Source organism: Triticum dicoccoides, chromosome 3B (genome assembly GCF_002162155.2).
Source record: "Triticum dicoccoides isolate Atlit2015 ecotype Zavitan chromosome 3B, WEW_v2.0, whole genome shotgun sequence".
NCBI classification, from domain to species: domain Eukaryota; kingdom Viridiplantae; phylum Streptophyta; class Magnoliopsida; order Poales; family Poaceae; genus Triticum; species Triticum dicoccoides.
The window spans coordinates 787060095-787073554 of NC_041385.1; positions in this window are offsets into that span (position 1 = coordinate 787060095).

A 13460-nucleotide genomic window follows, 5' to 3' on the forward strand; every position below is an offset into this window, starting at 1 on the left:
GTCGCGTGAGGTTCAAGAACTCAAGGCACAAGTGGCGCAGATTCCGGAGATGGTCCAAGAGCAAGTGCAACACCAACTAGGAACGACGCTCACCGCCATTTTGCCTACCTTGATTGAGGGGCTGCAAGCGTGGATTGCGGCCGGCCAACAGGGGCCACCCCCGGTTCCCAGCTTCACGGCCAGCAACTCACACAACGCGCAGGCGGTGCCATTGGTGTCTTCGGCGGAGGCGGTATTGGTGTCTACGGCACCGGCGCAGGCATTGGAGCTTAATGCACCCGGGTGTGTGAAGAATACGCTGGCCGGCACCTCGGCAGCAAGCGGCCCCTCCGTCACTTGCACGCCCGCCATTGGCGGTGCCTCGATATTAGCCGACCTCTACGCCATCATGGTAACTAAGCCTCTCGGTCGATGACTTCATCTCCTTGCGTTTGACTGGGCATCCCTGATGTCCTACATGTTTTCGCAGGGCTCCGGCACCGACGTTCCATGCACTCTCATGCACTTCATGGGCGGCGAGTTGATCGATGTCGCCAAGGGCAGAATCGTTCAACCGGGCAACCTCGTGTTCCACGGTAATCCGATGCCACACATCATGTATAGGGTTGAACTGGTTCGGGTGCTGCCAGGCTGCGACGACTTGTTACCTCCGTTTCGACCCGCTGGGGCCGACGAAGATGATGTGATGACCCTCAGCGCCTGCGTAAACTAGCCCCTGATTTGGCTGAAGAGCCAAATTCGTTTGGGGGCGGGGGACACCACCCCACAGACAACACCGCCAGTCGTGCCAGCGCCAATCCATGGCAAGACCACCGCAATGCTACCGGACATGCCGGACATGCATATGGCACAGGATCCGGACATGCATATGGCACAGGATCCGGATGGCGACGACGACGATGGTACATTTACCAACGTCGATAAGTACTTTGCCGAACATGGGTACGGTGACGAATTCTTGGGGCCTCCTTCTCAAGAACCCAACCCTACAAAAGACAACCGCGATCTTGCTGGTACCGCGGAGAAACCCAATTGCAACAGGCGTCCTGGCGTTCAGTTCTCAGGAGACGACTCCAGCTGCCGCCTTCACCAACCCTCAGATAGCCGAGGTGCGAAATATTATCAGCCCCAACACACTCAAGAAGGCGGTCTCTAAGCAGAACTCGATCCCATTACAGCAGAAGAAGAAGGGACGGAAAAGAAAGAATAACAAGGGCGGTGCGAGCTAGACGGCACCGAGTACGACCCATGCTCAAGACGGGCTACCTTCACCGAAGGATTTCTCGAGGAGGGTGCATGTGGCGGGTAGGCCGATGCTACCGACTAATCTGCTCAATGCTGCAACCGGTGCTATGCGGAGTCTATATGACAGTGTTCTTTCTTTGGAGAAGCGGCATCTCTCCGAGAATGATGTGGCATACCCGGTTTTCGTGGCCAAGGTGCCAGAGGGCAAGGGCTTTGTGGATAGCGCTATCAGGGGTACAATCGTCCTGCGGTTTGATGACATCTTTGCTATGTTTAACCTTCATCCACTGCACTACACCTTCGTTCGGCTATTTTCGCTAAGTATGGGCATGCGGATCATTAGATACAAGAACCCGGGCATCATGATAGTCGACCCCTTCTACATGCGTGCCAAGATCTTGGGCAGCGCTGGGGACCGGCAAGTCGCGAGTTCACACCTCGAAGGTGTCATTCTGGCAAACCCTGATAAGGATAACTTCCTCGTGCCTTACTTTCCCGAGTAAGTCATCCCCTCACCGCCCCGTAACATATGATTTCTTATATTTTGGTCGTTCTTTTTTTTCTAACATTCCGTGTTTTGTGCAGTGACACACATTGCACACTCATCCTCTTAAGCCCGAAATATTCCATGGCCACGTATTTTGACTCGGACCGTCAGTCGAAGAAAGACTACACAAATATCAAGAAAGTTCTTGATGATGTTCTCCCCGGCTACGCCAGATCTGGAGGCACCTTCAGCAGGACAATTCGTAGGTATGGCAAGCACGTGTTCGCCCACAATACGACGTTCCCCTGCATCAAGCAGCCGCCTGGCAGTCAGAAGGATGCCTACTACGCCCTCCATCACATGCGGGCGATCGTACGGGACCATAATCACCTTCTGCTACCAAATAATCTCAAAGATTGGGCCACATGCTTGTCGGCAATCCAGGACGCGGACCTCAGACAAGAATCCTATCGCATCCAGTCGGAGTTTGCGGAAATCATCCATCAAGATGTCCTTCGTACCTCGGGGCAGTTCTACCTCAGATATCAACCATTAAACAGTGAGATAGAAACAACGCTACAAATGCAGGCTGACAACACCTGCGATTTCGTGACCATCACGAAAGACGGCAACTTCATCCACGCTCCGGTCCCTGAGTCGAGTCGAAAGTAGTGATGCTATGTAGTTCTGAAATGTTGATTGGCTCATGTTGTAATATTAAACTTTAATGAACTCATATGTCTCTTTGGTTTGGACAGTCATTCAACTTATATGTAATCGATGCTATTTATTAGTAGGACCATGCATCGTGCTATTAATGTGTTGCTTTTCTCTTTAGATCCTTTTGTTGCATACTTATATATTGCTTATGTATTGTCTGTGAATTGCTACTAACATTTTGTTTGGCTAGTGCATACAGATGTCGTCGTATGTCGTGGACAAGGGTAAGGTTCCCGGAGTCTACGACGACTGGGAGGAGTGTCGGAGACAGGTTCACCATTTCAGCGGTAACAGTTACAAAGGGTACACCACTAGGGCGGAGGCGGAAGTTAGATATGTGTGCTATCTAGCGGGAGAGAGGAGGGAGCGTTGGAGGAACCGGATGAAGACCATTTTCATCACGATGATGCTCATCATGATGACCGCAGCTCTCTTCTATGTGTGTTAGTTTAGATGATCGATATCGACTTGTAATGTGAAGACAAACTCGCTACTCGCGGTCTCGAGACTTGCAATGTTCTAACTTTGTTCGGTATTTTAAATTCGGAGACTAATATGATGAATTGTATTCGGAGACTAATCTTCTATTGTATTCGATAAATCTGCTATTTATATGTTGTGCTGTCTATATTTTGTGCAGTAATATGTTTTGTAACCTGTGCAAATATTAGAAAAGAAAAAATCCTAATATTCATACTAGTGGTGCACCACTCTGCACTTTAGTGGCGCACTTCAATAAGCACACTAGTGGCACATCATCTACAAGTACGCCATTAGTAAGCCAGAGCAAAAGGTAAATATGGCCCCCTGGGAGGCATAGTAATGGCGCACCATGTGACATACTAATGGCGCACTCCCTGGTGCGCCACTATTGTCTGGTATACTAATGGTGCACCAGGGGTGCGCCATTAGTATTAATTACTAGTGGCGTGATGCTAGTGGCGCACCTGTAGTGCGCCATTAATGGCCAAAACAGGTGCGCCACTAGCAAGCCTTTTCCTAGTAGTGGAAGAGCCACGGATAAGCCATAGGGTCACCAGGCGCGCCCTAGGAGGGGGGCGCGCCATATGAGCTTGTGGGCCCCCAGGACTCCTCCAACCCTATTCTCAGCTCTATAAATACCCAAATATTCCCCCGTATACAAGAGGGCACACCAAAAATACTTTTCCGCCCCCGCAAGTTTTTGTCCTCGTGAGGTCCCATCTGGAGACCTTTTCCAATACTCTGCCGGAGTGGGATTCGAACACGGAGGGACTTTACATCAACCTTGTTGCCCTTCCGATGATGTGTGAGTAGTTTACCACACACCTACGGGTCCATAGCTAGTAGCTAGATGGCTTCTTCTCTCTCTTTGATCTTCAATTCAATGTTCTCCTCGATGTTGTTGGAGATCTATTCGATGTAACCTTCTTTTGCGGTGTGTTTGTTGAGATCCGATAAATTGTGAGTTTGTGATCGTATTATCTATGAATATTATTTGAGTCTTCTGTGAACTCTTTTATGCATGATTAAGATAGCTTTGTATTTCTCTCCGATCTATTGATTTGGTTTGGCCAACTAGATTGATTTTTCTTTCAATGGGAGAGGTGCTTTGTTTTTGGTTCAATCTTGTGGTGTCCTCACCAAGTGACAGAAGGGGTAGCGAGGCATGTATTTGTATTGTTGTCATTAAGGATAAAAAGATGGGGTTTGTTCATATTGATTGGATCTATCCCTCTACATCATGTCATCTTGCTTAAGGCCTTACTTCATTCTTGTCAACTTAATACACTAGATGCATGCTGGATAGCGGTCGATGTGTGGAGTAATAGTAATAGATGCAGGCAGGAGTCAGTCTACTTGTCACGGACGTGATGCCTATATTCGTGATCATTGGCTTAGATAGTGTCACAATTATTCGCTTTTCTGTCAATTGCTCAACAGTAATTTGTTCACTCACTGTATGCGTTCTTTCAAGAGAGAAGCCTCTAGTGAAAACTATGGCCCCCGGGTCTATCTTTTATCTTATTATTTTCAGATCTATGAAACCAAAAACCCAAAAATACCTAGGTGCAATTTATTTACCATTAATTTATTTTGCACTTTTAATTATCTTTTATACCTATCTCTATCAGATCTCACCCTTGCAAGTGACCGTGAAGGGATTGCCAACCCCTTTATCGCGTTGGGTGCAAGTATTTGTTTGTTTGTGCATGTTCTATCATTGCAAACTTGTGTGTTCCTCCTACTGGATTGATATCATGGTTCTTAACTGAGGGAAATACTTATCGCTACTTTGCTGCGTCACCCTTTCCTCTTCAAGGGAAAAAGCAACACAAGCTCAAGAAGTAGCCAGGACACCGCAGGATTGAACCCACTACTATGCACCACTCCCTCTGATGGTCTACTATTAACTTGTCGAAAGAAAACTCATAGATCGGAAATCATGCATAACTATAAAAAAGACTCCATTAATTTCAATGAATAATCTGCTCATAAACCCACAATTCATCTGATCCCAACAAACGCACCACAAGAATTACATCGAATAGTTCTTCGAAGAGATCATTGTATTGAAGATAATAAAGAGAGAAAGATAGAGAGAGCCATCTAGATACTGCTATGGACCCATAGGTCCGGAAAGAACTACTCAGACATCATCATGGATGTATCTGTGATGGATTCCCCATCTGGTAGGGCACCAAAAAGGGTTTCCAGATGGGATGATGGAAAAACAGAGGCTTGCAGCGGTGATAAAATTGTTTTGGGTCCCGCTCTGTGGATTTTTGAATATTTGTGCACATATAGCATTGGAATTAGGTCAGCCGGAGCAACAGGGGACCCACAAGCCTACATGCCCCCCCCTGAAGGTGCGCCACCTGAGCTTGTGGCCCCCTCAAGCGTCCTCGGGTGCCTCCCGAAGCTCTAGGGTCTCTAATAGTCTAGAAAAAATCACTGTAAAGTTTCATTCTATTCGGACTTTGTTTGGCATGGTTTTTCTGCGAAACAAAGAAGTAGGCAAAAGACAGAAAGTGACATTGCACACTAAGTTAATATGTTAATCTTAAAAAATGACATAAAAAGGCATATAAAGCATACAACATTGATAATATAATACCATAAAGCAATAAAACAATTATAGATACATTGAATACATATCACCGGACCACCTATGCAAGCCTGGAGGAGGGCTGAGGCGGGGTCTCGTCAAAGAGTATGCTTCGGGAGTTTATGCGGACCTGCGCAAAGGTGGGGGCATCGGAGGGCGTATAAGCCCATGGAGTGGCAAGGTAGTGGCAGCGGCAAGGGTGGTCTGACGCCCCCGATTCAATCGTACACTAATCATACACGCAAATGTGTACAATCAAGATCAGGGACTCATGGGAAGATATGACAACACAACTCTAGACACAAATAAAAGAATACAAGCTTTATATTACAAGCCAGGGGCTTGACGGCTCGAATACAAAAGCTCGATACACAAACGAGTCAGCAGAAGCAACAATATCTGAGTACAGACATAAGTTAAACAAGTTTTGCCTGAAAAAGGCTAGCACAAACATCAATGATCGAAGAGGCAAGGCGTCCTGCCTGGGACCTCCTAACTACTCCTGGTCGCCGTCGGCCTCCACATAGTAGCATCCATCGGCGGTGGCATCTGGCTCCAGGGATCCACCATCTGGTTGCAACAACCGGAAAGAAGAAAGAAGGGGGAAAAGGGGGTAGCAAATCAACTGTGAGTACTCATCCAAAGTACTCGCAAGCATCCAATCTATACTAAGTATGCATTGGTATCAAATGGAAGAGTTGTATCTGTGGACTGAACTATGGAATGCCAGAATAGAGGGGAAGGCCTAGCCTATCAAAGACTAGCATCTTTAAACAGCTCCAAGCATCTTGTATCATGTAGAAGAGTAAAGAATAGCAATTTAATATTTAGCAAACATGTTGTAGAACCAACGCCCAGAGATCCTTCTTCGACTCCCTGCGAGAAAGCAATCCTGGAGCCACATATCTCAAGTATCCATTTCTAGTTATATAAGTTCAGGATATAAGTCTGAACGTCCATTACCGTGGACACGGTATTCGAATATATAACTTCCTTGCAGGGGTGCACCACATTACCCAACACGCTCGATCACTCTGGCCGGACACACTTTTCTTGGTCAATGCCCGGCCTCGGAAGATAAACACGTCGCAGCCCTACCTAGGCTCAGCAGAGAGGTCCCCGCCGGTCTACATCCTAAGCACTGCAGGGTCTTGGGCCCATCACCCGCAGCACTCCAGGTCTTTGCGAGCAGGGTGAATACCAGCACCGCCTTGGATAGCCAGCATGATCCAACCGTGCCGCACTGCTGAACTGGACGTTTGACAAAGCTTTGGCTGATACTGTGACGTCGAGGCCCATATCTATTCTCGTGTGGTGGTTAGTGTGTAAAGGCCAGAGGCCAACTCAGGACAAATACCCAAACCTAATAGTGCATTGGGGGCTCACAGAGACGAGCAGAGACTCACGATAATGTGACCCCATCGCCCCGTCTCATGGACTTACGGCAAGGGCCCAAACTACCCGGCCGTGCCATGTGCAAAGCTCGCGGGTGCTCTACGGGCCCGCCCGACTTTCACATCAACTCACGGGTACCCCTTAGGGCCGACCCGACTTCAACAATGGTCTCAAGTAAGTCAAGGTAACCATGTGTCCAAACATAAAGGGGAAAACCCGAGGAATCACCCCCGGAGTATTCCACTCAATGTAATCATCAAGGTGAACGTAAGAGGGACCACCCTCGAGGTTCACACTTGAGGTGTTGAACGACATATCCGTATCGGGAATGGTGAAAGAGGAAATCACCCTCGATGATCACGACTGAATAGCTACACTATAGAATTATCATCAGGAGTGCGTTATGAGGAATCACCCTCGGCACTCGATAGTAGCTCTGCAGAGTCGAGCAACTAAAGGGGCGTGATGTGATGTGAGGTGTCGGGTGATGAAGCCATGCACCTAGGGTAGGGTTACGGGCCTGTCCAAGGTACCCTCCCCAAGGACATCTCTTAGAAGAAGCCGTCTTTCAGTCGACCAAGAGGAACCCCACTCGACGGACTAGAAGACACTCGACGAACCTGAAGACACTCGACCATGAAGACTCACTCGACCACCAGGAGTTCAGGATCTACTCTGTATCCAAATGGTCTATAATTAAGTAGTCTTAATGGTCATGATGACACTTTATGTAGGGCATTACCAGTAACGCCAGGCCTTAATGTACTTTAACCCTCTGCTACGTGGGCTGGCTGGGGTCCTGGCGTCCTCTATATAAGCCACCCCCCTCCACTGGTAGAAGGGTTCGCACCCCTGTAACTCATATACACATAAACCAGTCGACCGCCTCCGGGCTCCGAGACGTAGGGCTATTACTTCCTCCGAGAAGGGCCTGAACTCGTAAAACACTCGTGTGTACAACTACTCCATAACTAGGATCTTGCCTCTCCATACCTACCCCCCCCCCCATTCTACTGTCAGACTTAGAACCACGACATCGGGCTTCGGTCGTCGATCATATCGATCGAGGCGTCGATGATGAAGCAGGGGCAACAAGGACAACTGGGGGTCACTAATGGATCACTAGCCAACCTATACTAAGCAGTTTAGGATAAGCAGGTAGGTAACAAAAGCAGGTACAAAAGCAGGCTATGCATCAGAATAGGAGCAAACAATAACAGTAGCAAAATCTAATGCAAGGATGAGAGTATAGAATGGATGATATCGGGATGATCAAAGGGGGGCTTGCCTAGTTGCTCAGGCGAGAAGGAGGGGTCACCGTCGACGTAGCCGATCACAGCGGCATCGGCAGCCGTCACGGGGTCTACCGAAAAGAAGAGGGGGGAGAAAACAGTAAATACATAGCAAGCAAGAGCATAACAGGATAACATGCAGAGCTAGACGTGTTCTAACGTGGCGCTAGGCGATAATGGCGAAGGGGGAAACATCCGGGAAAGTTTTCCCGGTTCCGGATGTTTGTCAGACAGATGAATCGGAGGGGAAAGGTTGCATGTTTGCTATGCTAGGGATGTGTGGCGGACGAGCGGACCTCGTATTCGGATTCGTCTTGTTGTTCTGAGCAACTGTCGTGTAGAAAACTTTTTCATCCGAGTTACGGTTTAATTTCTATTAATTTTCAAAGTTTTATTACTATTCTGAAATTAATTTCGAAAATAAACGCTAAAATGCTAGGCGCACCCAGCACAGTGTACACGGAAGTGTACCCAGTGGCTGACAGGTGGGCCAGGGGGTCCCAGTTGACCAGTCAACGTTTGACTGGTCAACAGGGATGGGGCCCCCTGTCATTCACTCACTAGCTAATTAGATGACTAATTGGACTAACTAGTAATTAGATTAGTTAAACATAATTAATTAATCTAATCAATTAATTAATTATATTTTTATTATTTAATTTTAAAAAATCTTTTTTTAACCTTTTCTTTTTAGTTTTACTGGGGCGGGCCGCCTATGCAAGTGGCCCATAATGCCTAACAGGCGCTGGGCGAGCGTGTGCGGGCGAAACGAGGCGGAGCCGGTGTGAGCGTCGGCACCCGTAGGTGCCCGTGGGGCAGGGCCTGCAGCTGCGGGGCGAGGGGCGAGGGGCGGTGACCAAGGCGGAGGCCATGACGGACGGCTACAGCGTCGGAGGGCACAGGGACGTCAGCACGGCGCGGCGAGCGCAGGCCGGCAGCAAGGAAGGCGAAGCTAGGCTGTGTGTGGGGCGACGACGAGGCGAAGCGGGCAGCGCAGGTACCGGCAGCCCACAGGGCAGGGGGCACGGACTGGGCGGACAAAGAGGCGGTCAGGGTGCGAACGGGGCGGACGGGACTCGGTGCACGGGCACGGTGAGCTTGAGCTCTCCGGCGTGGCGGCCATAGGCGGACGAGGCCAATAGCGAGCTGGTGAGTGCGGCTCCGGTAGGGAGGGCGGCGACCTACGGTGAGTGAATCGAGGGGGAAGACGCGGGCTCAGCGCTGCTCACCGAGAGGAGGCCAGTGGGGAGCTTGCGACGGTTGAAGTAGTGCGGTGGCGTGGTGAAGCAGTGGCGGTGGTCGGGGTGGTCGAGGGAGAAGGACAGCGTTGATCCCGGCGAGGCGATGGCTCCGAGCTCCATCCCAGGCTTGATACGGGACGCCTTGGAAACGATCTTTCACGGTGCCAAAGAACTCACAAGGAGCAGAAACAAACTCACTCGAAACTTGTTTCAACAAACTTTGTTACTCTCAAGTGACAAGAACAAGAGGAAACACTCTCAGATAAATTGCAGCGGATAACTAGCTTGGTTTACAAGGATGCAACCCAAATCATGAAGCTTGTGAACCTATGAAGAATCACAAGAGCGAACCACAAGGATCCTATATGAATTGAGGACAGGCCCTCCAATCCACACACACGAGCTAACACTCAACGATACTAGTGCTCACAGCACAACACAACCTCACCGGCTGTCTACAAACATAAACTCAGAAATCTCATCCCCCCCTCACATGGAACAGCTGGGGAGTATTTATAATAGAAGCACCCACTAGTTAGGTGTGAAAACAACTCAAAAAGAAGGGTAAATTCGTGGGCCCCAAGCTGTAGCAGGAGCAAACTTGTTGAGCCTCGCGCTGTAATAAATTCCTGGACAGCTTGCATGGAAACTTGCACAACTTTTGACTCAAGACCTCAAATGATGCACCGTCTTTTTTGAATGAAAGCTGACTTCTAAGACCATCTTTTCCACCTCTATAATGTGCTAGAGACTTCCAGAATTAATTAGGTTTAGCTGGGAAGTTGTTGCTGGAAATCTGATGTGTCATTTCTCCCAAAATAGGCACCGGAAGCTTCCCAACTAAGATAATGGTTTTGCCCTTGTCTTCCTTTGGATGCTCTAATGGTTCAGCATTTTTGCTATCATTAACCTCACTCTTGGATGCCTTGGTCATGATCTGGTCCACATCATCCTCCCTTCCTTCAAACAAAACCGTCCTCGGTTTTGAGGTATTCTTTTTAGGCTTCTTCACTTGTGGGAATTGCTCAACCTTGAGTACTTGATCCACCATAGGTTCCAAGACATGTTTCACTCCTTGATGCATGAAAGAATACTTGTTAGACCTCCCATGGTGAGTAGCATCATGATCAAACGGCCACGGTCTTCCCAAAAGAAGATGACAAGCTTGCATTGGCACCACATCACATACCACTTTGTCCACATAACTTCCCACTAAAAATTGCACCCTAGCACGATGCGTAATCTTCAGCTTACCAACACCATTCAGCCACTTCACATAATATGGCTGGGGCTGCCTCCATGTTGATATCCCAAGAACATGCACAATATCACTACTAATGATGTTGTTGTAGCTACCTCCATCGATGACCACCTTGCAGTTTTTGTCCTTGATCTTGCAAATGGATTGGAACACATTTTGTCGCTGGCCCTTCTTTACAATAGGAGCATCATCATGAGCCACTTTGCGAACCATGAGATTAACACCATCTCATCCATCTGAACTCAGAGGTGCTCCGGTCTCAAAAGTACAATAATTTGCATCTTTCTTCTCAGATTCAGATTTGTCACTTGAGTCATCGGTGACATATCCATCATTTGTGAGTAAAACCTTCTTCAGATTAGGACAATCCTTCTTGAAGTGACCTCTACCCTTGCGTGTATGGCACTGAATATTACTAATGCAAGTGGCAGGAGTATTGGAAGATTCAACCTTTGATGCATTAGCTTCTTTTGTAGTCATCTTGTTGTGTGAGCGAAAATCTGCAGCAACACTTCCGTCTACTTCTCGCTGAACTAAACCTCTCCAAGTGCTTGATGTATAGGTTTGGCTGCGATTTTGGTGACGCTTCAGCTGCTGCTCTACACGAATAGCTTGATGCACAAGTTCTTACAAATCTTGATATGTAACCATCTCTATCCTTTCTTGCACATCTTCATTCAGTCCATGAAAGAATCTTGACATTGTGGCCTCCTCTGGCTCATTCACCGCTGTCCTAATCATCAAAATCTCCATCTCTTTATAGTACTCATCAACACTAGAATTACCTTGGCACAACCATTGGAGTCGATTGTACAAGGTTCTTGTGAAATGTTCAGGAACAAACCGTCTCCGCAACAGATTTTTCATTTGCACCCATGTCTCCGGACGACCTCCAACACGACACAATTGGTTCCACTAAATCAAAGCATATCCAGTAAACTCAATGGATGCATATCGTACCTTCTTCTCCTCCGTATTGCGGTGGCTGTCAAAAATCTGATCCACACGCATCTCCCACTCCAAATAATCATCGGGCTCGGTTTTCCCATTGAACGATGGTATGGTAAGTTTGAATTTACCAATCCCATCATCTTCATGGTCATGGTGAGCACGCCCATGACCTCTTCCTCCCATGGCAAAGCCTTCTTGGCCTTCTCCGCGACGATCATGATGAACACGTCGTGGTCGAGGCTCGTAGTAGTTTTGAGCATCATCGGAATGGTCGCTCCAATGCTCTCCATGGTGGTCCTGCTGTATGGGGAGTTGTCGATGTCGACCCCGTGCCGCAAGCCCATCTCGTGGTGGTGATGGTGGCGCCCAAGTAGCACCTCGCTGGTCGTAGCGAGCACGCCGAGGTGGTGCAGCGTAGTAGCTATGAGCATCACCCGAGTAGAAGTGGTTGTGCTCTCCATGCTCCTCCTCAAGGTGGCGTTGGCCCTGCTGTTCGGGGATTTGTCGATGTCGACCCCGTGCAGCAAGCCTATCTCGACGGAGTTCCTCGGTGAGGGAGTCGATTCTCCGGCCAAGGTTTGTCTCCACGGCCGATATGCGCCTCTCCACCTTGTTCAACACATACTCTCGTGTATCCTCCAATGCCAACACATAGGCAGGCTGCAAGATTGGATCATACACGGGAAGTGGCAGCTCCTCCTCCACGAGGTGCCTACCTCCATGCACACCATCAACACTGCTGGATCTCCTCGAACCCATGGAAGCTTCTCAAGAACAAAATCAGCAAGAGAGAAAATAGCACCGCGAACAACCTAAAGCTCTGATGCCAAGATGATACGGGACGCCTCGGAAACGATCTTTCACGGTGCCAAAGAACTCACAAGGAGCAGAAACACACTCACTCGAAACTTGTTTCAACAAACTTCATTACTCTCAAGTGGCAAGAACAAGAGGAAACACTCTCAGATAAATTGCAGCGGATAACTAGCTTGGTTTACAAGGATGCAACCCAAACCATGAAGCTTGTGACCCTATGAAGAATCACAAGAGGGAACCACAAGGATCCTATATGAATTGAGGATAGGCCCTCCAATCCACACACACGAGCTAACACTCAACGATACTAGTGCTCACAGCACAACACAACCTCACCGGCTGTCTACAAACATAAAATCAGAAATCTCATCCCCCCCTCACATGGAACAGCTGGGGAGTATTTATACTAGAAGCACCCACTAGTTAGGTGTGAAAACAACTCAAAAAGAAGGGTAAATTCGTGAGCCCCAAGCTGTAGCAGGAGCAAACTTGTTGAGCCTCGCGCTGTAATAAATTCCTGGACAGCTTGCATGGAAACTTGCACAACTTTTGACTCAAGACCTCAAATGATGCACCGTTTTTTTTGAATGAAAGTTGACTTCTAAGACCATCTTTTCCAGCCTCTATAATGTGCTAGAGACTTCCAGAATTAATTAGGTTTAGGTGGGAAGTTGCTGCTGGAAATCTGATGTGTCATTTCTCCCAAAATAGGCACCGGAAGCTTCCCAACTAAGATAATGGTTTTGCCCTTGTCTTCCTTTGGATGCTCTAATGGTTCAGCATTTGTGCTAGCATTAACCTCACTCTTGGATGGCTTGGTCATGATCTGGTCCACATCAAGGCTTGTAGCCGACGTGGAGGAGGTCGGTGGAGCCTCTGGATGCGTCGGTGTGGTGAGGGACGGGTCGAGGCCGCGGCAACGGAGTCGACGGTGCTCCGGCAGAGAGAACCGAGAGGGAGAGAG